General features: G+C 32.3%; 1 long non-coding RNA gene across 2 annotated transcripts; it reads left to right on the top strand.

Annotated features, from left to right (window-relative positions):
* Positions 1–2,662: 2,662 nt before the first annotated feature.
* LOC112511594 lies at positions 2,663–6,430 on the top strand. 2 transcript variants are annotated; one of them, XR_003069106.1, is made up of 4 exons: positions 2,663–2,868; positions 3,561–3,782; positions 5,474–5,585; positions 6,122–6,430. It is a non-coding gene; the product is annotated as an uncharacterized LOC112511594 (long non-coding RNA). The 2 variants fall into 2 exon arrangements; XR_003069105.1 differs by lacking the exon at positions 6,122–6,430 and having other exon boundaries at positions 2,671–2,868; positions 5,474–5,707.
* Positions 6,431–10,626: the final 4,196 nt, after the last annotated feature.

Genomic DNA, 10,626 nt, shown 5'->3' with positions numbered 1-10,626 from the left:
TTTTGAAGGATTTGAAATACGTAATGATTTTGGAGGTCAACGGATTTTGGATCAAAAAGCAACGGTCGAGAAAAGAATAGATCACAGTGGCAACCCAATCGAGAGATGCATCAAAAAGCTTAAGACCGAAGTTCGATGTAGACCCAAAATAAGCATAATTAAAAAATTCAAGCCTAGTGAGTCTAAAGCCTGGTTCAGTCCAATCTTTAAAAGTTTGATAAGATTAAAATTTTAAAGCAGGCCCAGGTCTAGGCCCGTCCCAAAGAATTCTAGTTTGAAAAAGCCCAATTAAGCTCTGAAAACTCCAAAAGAAATTCAAACTTTCCTTTTCACTGGAAACGAGCTTTTTTCAAGCCCAGGCTCCAAACCACGTGCCTTATGCGTCTCTAACCCACCCTACTCGACACACGGGTCTCACCTACACCATCTCCAAACCTGAATTCAATTTCACCGAACTCAATATATCGAATTCTGGTATATGCATTTCAATCAAATCTAAAGTTGGCAAATTTCGGACAACTTTGTTTTTATATATTCTTTACTATACTTAATTGTTTACTTTCGGGTGCTACAGATGAAAAGTAAATTGTTACTAGAAACTCTGAATATAAATACTTGATTGACCTCTCCTAGTTCGGCTAGTCTTAATTCATCTTAATTGTGATTGAAGTACCAAACGCTACTTTGTTTAATAATCTTATTTTCTTTTTTTGTTCAGTGTTTCTCCATTTTCTGTTCGACGAGCAGTTTCACATGCAATTTTGTTGACTTTGTTCATCGTGACACCAATTACCATTGTTCACAACACCATAGCTTTTAAGAAACACACACAAAAGCCGAGAGTTGAGGTAGAATTCGGGATTAGAATCGAGCTATGATTCTTCGAGAACTTGAGATAACAACAGTTGGTAAACTCCTATGCGTTAATCCTTTCAATTTAATGACTTATTGGAGAAATATGATTGTGAAAAAATTGATTGAAAATTTTGTTTCAGAGAATGTTAGAAAAATGATTGTATTCAAGTAAAATCTGTATGTTATTTTTTTCATTTTCAAACACTTTTGTTGTTTTAATTTGTAATCCTTTTAATACAGTATATGGTATGAAATTTTATATTTTGTATTATTCATTACTCGGTAGGTGCTTACCGGACAATTTTCCTCACCGAACGAACATGACAAGGCCGTAGAATCTTACCTAGTAAAAGCAATGATAAAGATAGAGAGTCTTAACCAGTAAGTGAGGTTGACAACTCTTACCTGGGTAAGCGCTTACCAGATATATTAATATTGTTGCATACAATATCATTTTGATATACTATAATCTTACCCAAAAAATAAATTATAATGTCGGCTTCTAATGATAAGCATTTACCGGGTAAACATTTGAGTAAACAACCCCTTAGTACAATTGTAACAGAGCCTTCATAATAATAAAATCCATACCATATACGACATTAATAGTTTCAACTGGTAAAAATGCAAGTATTTTTAGAGTTGACCATTAGAATTTTTTATAACAAAGTTCATAATAAAGTTTGACCCTTAATTGGCCTATACATATAGACATGTATATGTTTTTGTTTGATTCGTTTTGGTTGCAAAATGTTGGTTAAATTGGTAAAGTTTTACTCATTAAATGTTATAAAGGTAAAATCGATCAAATTAATGGTTTTAACTGGACCAAACAAACAGATCAAAATCACTTCCATTATACAGTTTAATTCAGTTAAAAATAACTGATTTACATCATAAACCATTAATGAAACCGAACTTGATTTTTAATATTTGAAACCGAGTATTCAAGAAAAAGCAGGTTATTTGATGGAAGAACAAAGATCCTTTACGGACGAGGTTATTGGTTCAAGTCTGGATGGACCAAGAAAAGAGTAAAAGAAGCTTTGAACCTGACAACAGACAACTAATAAATTCCACTTATTGAACAGGGTGCAATGGTTGGTCCATAACCGGTTATGGATTTGGGGTGTTTCGTGGAATCGGGACCGGTTATGGACCGGCCCGGCCCGATTTTTAAAAAATGTATTTTTTTTTAAATGTAGCCGTTTTTTGGTCCTCTTTTTGTATTTTTTGTTTTCTAAACACTGGTGTCTTAGTTGAGGGATTTACATACCAAGTTCTCGATTCGTAAAAAACACAAAAAAACATTCACAATTATCGGTTTATCGCTATATTTTGTAAGACAATGTAATTTTAATTATAATAAAACACATTTTAAAAGTGTATTTGAGTGACCAAATTACAAATTTTATAATGTATTAAAAATATATATCATTAAAAAATAAAAATAAAAAAACTATTTTTTAATGACTGGGATCGGTTGGGACCGGGACCGGCGGCCCATAACCGGTTACAATAAAGCTTGACCGGGCTCAACTTTTTCGAGCGGGACCAAGACCGGTTACGCCGGAATCGGTTATGACCAGTTATGAGAAATCTTGGGGCCCGGCCCGGCCCGACTCGGACCCGGTTTTTGGCCATCACTGTCATAAGACGATAAGATGTTTTAAGCAAATGAACAAAATTATTTGGGTTCCCAGTTTTGAAAATTAAGTACGTTTAGGATCGTTATATTATTTCTTGGGCCTCATTTATAACGATCCAACGGGCCTAAATATGGATCGGGTCATCCATTTAGAACTTTGCCGGTTCCCCCAAACTCCAAAGATACTCATCATCGTCTTCTTGCTCAAGAGCTCCTGCTTTTCCAATTGGCGTCCTCTTCTGGATGCTTTCAGTAATACTCTCTTCCATATGCTCAAAAGTTGTTGAAATTTATCATGGAGGATCGTCATTGATGGTGTCAAGTTTGAATTAACTTCGTCCTTCTACCCTATTCGTCATATCAAGGTATCAGACCTTCATTGTGAAGCTTTTATTTGCATTGTGTTCGTAATTCCTTGTTACTATCATTTCAAAACCACTTGATTATCTCCAATGGCTTCATTTAAATATTCTCAATAAATCCTTCATTGCTTTGGTTGAAATCAACAAATTATGCGATTCTTGACTGTTTCAGTTCATAAGTTGAGAATCATTTGCTTCAGATGCGATAAATGAGATCTCTCTAACATAGAGTCTAGTTAGGTACCCGAAGGTTAGATCTATCTATGGCTTTTAATAAATTAGAGAAAATTATACGCTATGAAGCATGGAATCACAGTTATGGCCAAGATGGGTAAAGAAAAACTCAGAGGAACTGCATACGAATTTGGGATCGAGGTTTAATTCATTGGTTATTAACTTCTAATCTCTAAGAATTTGAATAAAATGGAGTATGAACCAGAACTAAGAATATTTATGAAGTTCAAACCCCTGGATGAATTCTGATTTTGCCAAAAAAAAAAAAAACCAGCTTCTACATACCAAATGCTTATTCTAGTATGCAAATCAATTGTCTCCTACTTCATGGTTCCTAGTTACATCAGGACTAATTCGTTATGATTACAGTCCCCTAGCTTCTACATACCAAATGCTTGATTCTAGTAAGCTGTAATCTGTATTTAATCAATTCTTTAATTTGGTTGGTGTTTCTTCCACAGTTAAAAGAATTGCACAGATGTAGTGTCAGTTATCAAGAAGACATTGTTTGAAGACATGCCAACGATTTCACAACTCATAGCTGCCAACGAGAGAGTGTTTTGGGGAGGGTTATTCGTTACATTTGGTTCGACTTTCTTTGGCGGTTTCCTTTATACTGCTGTGATATCAAAGCTACTCCCTCCTTCGGATAATGCTATTGTTTTTGCAATACAAAATGACAGGTATGATTGTTGAACTCGTATTTTGCCTATTTTATTGCAAATTTATGCATTGTGTTCTGGCTTAAATTAGAAGATTTCTATAAACTGATATGAATGGAATAATGTCTGTAGTTTAGGAAAATCTCGATTGAATTGTTTTTTGAAGTTGTACGGTTATTGGTTTTAAGTTGTGATCAATATGTTGTATATTTGAAGATTACCCTAGAAGGTAGCATCCTTTTTCCTTTAAGTTTCTTTTAACTCAGTCTGTTGAGCCCATATGGAACAAGCCAAGGCTCAAGCTTATACGAGCCTATAGGAACCAAGCTGGCAGGAGTCAAGCCGATCCCAAGCTTGCATTTTGTTCATGAACCCAACCTAGAAAACTACCAAATTGTTGATAAATATTACCCCATCTTTGATTTTAAGTATCAAATTTGCATTTGCCAAATTGTATCCAGTCTCTGTTCTTATTCATTTCTAATGCCAGTCTTTTTCTACTACTACTCATACATATTGTGGTATATTTTTCCTCAACATTGAATATATTCAAAATGGATTGAATTTGGTAGTAGTTTTTGTGAACTGAAAGTGAAAGCATGATAATTAACAGAGAAGAGAAGAAGTTTATATGGTAAATAGAGTCGGCACTGGGCAGTGAATCATATCGAATTCATATCCACATGGGGACTATTTAGAATGAGGATGATTTTGTGTTTTGTACCATTATTATCTCATTGGCCCTTATGTTTTGGCATTGTTTCAAGATGATTGATAGCATTCCATGTTTTAAGCATGTTTCACAGCAATGCATTACATGCACACACATACGTACGAATACACTTGATGCATATGAATATACCTAGTGTATATGTATGCTTCTACCTATACGTTACATACTTATCTTTATATCTATCTATCATTGTTTATTGCTGTGCTGATGGCACAGATGTTTTTTTCTTTGATTATGCGCTCATGGTGAAGGGGATTAGGGGATATTGGTTTCCTGCCCTCATGGTGTGTGCTCTTTGACATTTTGGAGGCTTTGTGCAAAAAATTAGAAGTGGTCCTATAAATCTTCTTTTTTCAAATATATTAATTATTAAATTCTTTATTACTAAAATCAATCTTTCAAGGACTCGTTATGAACCGTAAATGGAATTTAGAACTGTCCAAGGTGATGGATTTGGAAGAATGATGGCAGTAGTATAGTGGTATGGAGATGACTTTTCGTATTCCTTCTACGCATAAGGGAAAATAGTTAAAAAGAGAACCAAATCGATCCAAGAAAATAAAACTCTAACTTATTATGATAAAATCACAAAACAATAGGTTTCAAACCTGGGTGGATAAGATAATAAATATATTTAGGGTCTGTTTGTTAGTAGTTTAATGGGACTTGCAACTTATTCGGTAGTTATACATGACTGTTTGGTAGTGGCTTAATGATATAGAAAGTGGTTTATTCAGTAAGCTTCTAGGAGGGACTCTATGCAGAAAGCCAAATTTTATCTAAACCTACTCATCCCAATTAAAAAACACTCTCCATGTATGAAAAAACCCTCCAAAGCAAAAACCTTCCTCATCCTAACGACAGATTAATCCACACAAATAACTTTATCCATACATGACTTAGTGGAAAATCAACCAAGCAGCTCCTTACTGAGGTTTGTTGCAGTCTGTGTTTCTGAGTGTGGTCTTGTTTGTAACAGGTATTATTGCTTGTTGGTGCCTTTGACACTCCCGGTGCTTGTGGTTGCTGTATACTTGTACTGGCTTAGCATGAAAATGTTTAAGCATGCATGATCATGATTTCCTACTCAGGTTGTAATCTATCGATACAACAAAATTGGGTTTTATAGGATGCCAAAACCAAGTATGTTAATGAACGGCTTTATAGGATTTCGGTTTATAGGTCCAAACAATTAAAAAATAAGTTTATACCACGTTTTTGGGTGTCTTAACAAGTATTTACGATATTTTTTAAACAAAACGTTTTATTACCTATTTTATAGGACAGCAATTGAAAAAAATGTCTTATGAAAAGATTGTTCATGGTGTCTTGTAAAAATATTAGTGACATTTTATTTTAAAACGTTAAAAAACGTCCTATAAAATTATTTCAACGTTTTCACTTAGGACGTATAATGTTTGATCTTATAAACCTAAATCCTATAAAGGACTTTATTAGGACATTTAGATATTCTGATATTATATAAATACAATTTTGTTGTGGAGTAACCTCTTATTATCTCATTCATTATTTTACTTGGGGGTCTTCATTTAGATCTATTAGTTAGTTTTGTTTGATAGATTTTATATAATATCGATTAATTTTCTGTTTTCGGTGTGTACTTCAGTTGGCAAAGGACGGGATGATTTTGACAAAATACAAGACGGGTCCCACACAGAACTAATACGAATCCAGAAATCATTAAGACTAATGGGAATAAATCAATTTCTAGAAGGGAAAAAAGGGGAATTATGGAAAGTGGCTAGAAATTAGTTGAGAATAGTATCTTTAAAAGGGGAAGGAAGGGGTGTGCGTAAGATATCTTATTTTTCTGCATTATTCCATTGGATTGGCTCTTGCATCATGCATTGAGAGAGGGATGTTTTCTGCTATTCCGTTTCACTTTTTAATTCCATCAGCCTTCTTCTTCCCTTAATTCATTGTTAAATTTCCTTTCTCTATCATAACTCACAAAGGTTACCAATGTGAAGAGACATTTTTTTGGCTCACTACGGTTGAGACTAGCGGGAGGGTTCGGGATCAAACCCGGGACATGTATTGTACTCTCTTCGTCTCAAGATAAGTGTCCATAGTTGAAATGACAACTTTATCCTTATTTAATTTTTTTTTTCACAACTCTTAAATATTTGTGCATTAATTAACATATATTTGAGAATTTAATTATTTCCTTTTGAAACTTGACTCTTATTTGGGACAAATATAAATAAAAGGGAAAAGTCCAAAAAAGCTCAGTGGACTTTAGTGTTTGCCATGATTAAGTTTTTGGACAATTTTTTGGAACAAATAAGTCCTTAGACATTCCAAAACTTGTTAAATAACTCATTCGACTTTCAAATGGGTTTTGGGATTCTTGGGATTTTTAGGATTTCTCCTCTGATTTTGGTGCACCAATAAGAGGGATGGAGGGGAAGAAGATGAAGATATGTGCTACAAGGAAAGGAAGAATAGACGTTGCTGTTATTGCAGGTGGTGAACCAGTACCGAAGGCTTCAACGTAAACACCCCCTCACGGCTGCACTTTTTGCTGCCAATACACTCCTTTATATACGACCTACTTTTCTTCATCTTATCCTTCCTCCCATTGGCGATGTCTGGTTCAATCCACATCTCATTCTCAAGGTAGGTTTTAATTAGGGAAGAAGCTCAATCTCGATATCGATGGTCACCTATGGACTGTGGTTTCTTCCCTTCAATCTCGATCTCGATGGTCACCTATGGTTTCTTCTCTACATAAAAGTTTCTGGGTTGATCATGATCTTGAACTTGGGTTGATGTCGCCGAAGAAGATCGTAGCTCAATCTCAATATTGATCGATGGAGAAGAATAAGAGGGTCGGGAGAAGACCAGGATGGTCACCGGATGGAAGGGACGAGGTTCTCTCTATTGGTGAAGGAGTTATAATTTGTATTTTTACATGCTAAAGAGGTTGCCGGTTACCTTAAGGATGTATCTAACAGGTTTTAAAAAGTTGAAGGAGTTATTTAACAGGTTCTGGAAAGTTCAAGTACTTATTTGTTCCAAAAAATTGTTCAAGAACTTAATTATTCTAAATACTAAAGTTTATTGGTTTTTTTAAAACTTTTTCTTAAATAAAAATATAGACATTTATTTTAAAGCAGAAGCATTTTGATTGTGCCCTTTGCGAGCGACGCATTAAACAAATGAGCTAATAGGCCTCGTCGGGTGGTAAACAACAATTTTATCACAACATAATCAAATAGAGGATAAACATCTCATTTTAAAATCTAAAATATAATGAGGATAATTATTGAGTTCTAACAGAATATTTAATTATTATCTTTATAAAATAATATATTATTAAATCTAAATTAAGTTACTTCGTTACGTTAAATTAAATTATAATAAAAATTTTGAATTAAAAAAAATACACAAACAAAAACTACTAAATAGTTAATTTGATATTAATATTGATATATTTTTTACAAATTTTATACGTTATTTTCAAATTTATATTTTATTCAAAAATAGAAACATTATCGTTTTTTCAAAACCATATAAAATCGTATTATATCGACGTTGATAAAAAATAAAACGAAACATTAGAATGAAAATGTGTCTCGATGCATTATACGAATACCCTTCTAGTCTTTTATGAATACAAAATAAAATAAAATAAAATTTAAAAAGTTTACACCTATAAAGAAAATACAAACAACTTAGAAGTTATGAAAGATCGAGCTCCATGTACTAAATTGCTATATTTTCTATTTTTATTAAATTTATTGATGTATTTTTAAGGAAAAAATTAAAAAAAAATGGACTTTCATATTTTGAATGATCAAGTCTTTTTACAATTTCTTTTAAATAAATAAGTCATTGGACATTTTAATACGTGTCAAATTAGTCTTTGTTACCGAAAAATTTAACTTGCAACTTGCTATGTATGTAAGAATCAAAATTGAAATAAAAACCCTAAAATTATTTTTTAAACCTAAATCATCCCAGCCAAAGACTCGTCCTATTCAGCGCCTCCACCCTCCAATCCGGTACCGTCAATTGGGATAACGTGATATGTTCGCAGGACCGTTTCTTGGGATGTGCAAAGTGGTGCTACCACACAAGGCCTTCGATCTTCGAAGGCGTCTCGATTTTTTTCTTATCTTTTACTCTATATAAATTAATTGACACAAAAAATTATCTTAACCAAGTTGTAATTCTAATTTTTTGTGTTTTTATTTAATTTTTTTTAAACAAATTTAATTTTGTTTTATTCTTTGGATGAATTAAATATATAAATTTTTAACCATTTCTTTATTTTTGAAATTCTTTTTAAGGGTACCTTAAATATATTTATTTATTTTTAATTGTTTATTTTCCTTATATTTATTAAAAGATAATTAAATTATATAATTGTTTTTAAAAAGTTTCTTCTATAATTTTTCCTCCAAGTTCAAGTCTTAACATTCTTAATTCATATTTTATTCTTAAATTTTTATATGTTTTTTTTAACATTTTTAGTTTTTATTATTGTGTTTTAACGAAGATAAATTAATAAAAGGTTGTTATTTTTATTAGTGTTTTTTGGAACATTTTTTTTGTAAATCCAAAAAATTTCGAGTACTAAATAATTTATCTTCATTGTTGTTATTTTTATTTTTTTTATTATTATAAAACACACACACGTACTTATATATATATATATATATATATATATGTTAAATAAATAAAGAAATTAAAAGAAGATTCAAATTCAGACTAAAGGTGAAAGAAAAAGTTAAGACATGGGTGAAAATTGTAAATTTATGATAGTTAAGGGGTTGGGTCAGATGTAAACAGGTCCAAACCAGAAGGACCTGTTTTGTAAATTCATCAGATCTGAAACTTTTTCAGAAACTTGAAAACGACAATTCATTTGAAGCTTTCTATTGGTCTGAATTTTCAACTATTATGACAAAAAAAAATACATATTCATGTAGATAACACTTTGCTCTACATTTTTGCTTCAAGAAAACCGAACTTTCGTTGAGTTTCGAAAGAGAAATCGGAGGTTGAAGTTCGGGTTCGAAAACTTCCGTTTATTGATGATTGGAGGTAAAATACTCAACCAAATTTTGAGTTCTTTATATGGAAGACTTCGTTTTTAGGTCCTCTATGAAACCTTAGTAGCCTTATGTCTCAAATTTTAGTTTTGAATGTTCGATTTTGAGTTTTTTTACTGATTTTCGAGTGGTTTTAAGATCTTAACTTTAAACGAGCGTGTGAGACTCAATACTTGATGGTTTTCGTTGATTTTTGTTTCTATGGTTGAGGAAAATCATTTTCTAGAGATTTTGCAAAAGAATCATCGAAAACGATGAAGAAACAAGGCGAAACGGCCTGTTTTTCCGGCTGCCGGCGTGATCATTGCAGATGGCTGATTGTTGGGCCACGATTTTTGTTGGGCTTTCTATTTTATTTCATTGATGTTGGGCCAAAGATGAGACTATATTTTAGGCCTTTAATTTTTGGGGCTTAATTGGGTACTTAAGGTATAAATTTTTTGTTAATTTATAGTTAATAAATTCCAGATTTAGTTAATTAGTTTATATTAACTAATTAATTTAATTTCTAAATTAGTTAATATATTAAATTGAATTAGTATTTAATAATATATTAATTTATTTATTTTTTTTGAATATTAATATTAGCTAATTATTATTGTCTAAGGAGGATGCTTATATAAATCAATAAATTGTTTTGATGATTTAAGTAAAGTAATTATTGTGACGTTTTAATTTGGAAAGATGAGATTATAAGATATTAAAATGTTTTTTTGGGATGACATCGAGTCTTAGACTTAGGCTTGACTAAAGTTAGTCGGGGTTGACCAAGTTGACCAAGGGTTGACCTTTGGCACGTTTGACCCATGTGGATATTAATGATGGATCAAATAGAGTTGTTTGAGGCATATTAAGATGCTCGGATACGAAGTTTGACTTTAGGTTGGGTCAGAATGATAATAGTTGACTTTTGTTGACTTTTTGAGAAATTAAGACGTTAATGAGATGTTATGGTATGAAATGTGTAGGCATTTGGTCAAGAGCGATCGGTAGTCAATCTATACGCAATCAGGTGAGTCTTCATGAGACTTACAATGGGATGCATACCTAT

Source organism: Cynara cardunculus, assembly GCF_001531365.2.
Source record: "Cynara cardunculus var. scolymus isolate 2C chromosome LG 4, CcrdV1, whole genome shotgun sequence".
Lineage (NCBI taxonomy): Eukaryota > Viridiplantae > Streptophyta > Magnoliopsida > Asterales > Asteraceae > Cynara > Cynara cardunculus.
This window is presented reverse-complemented; position numbering and strand designations above follow the sequence as displayed.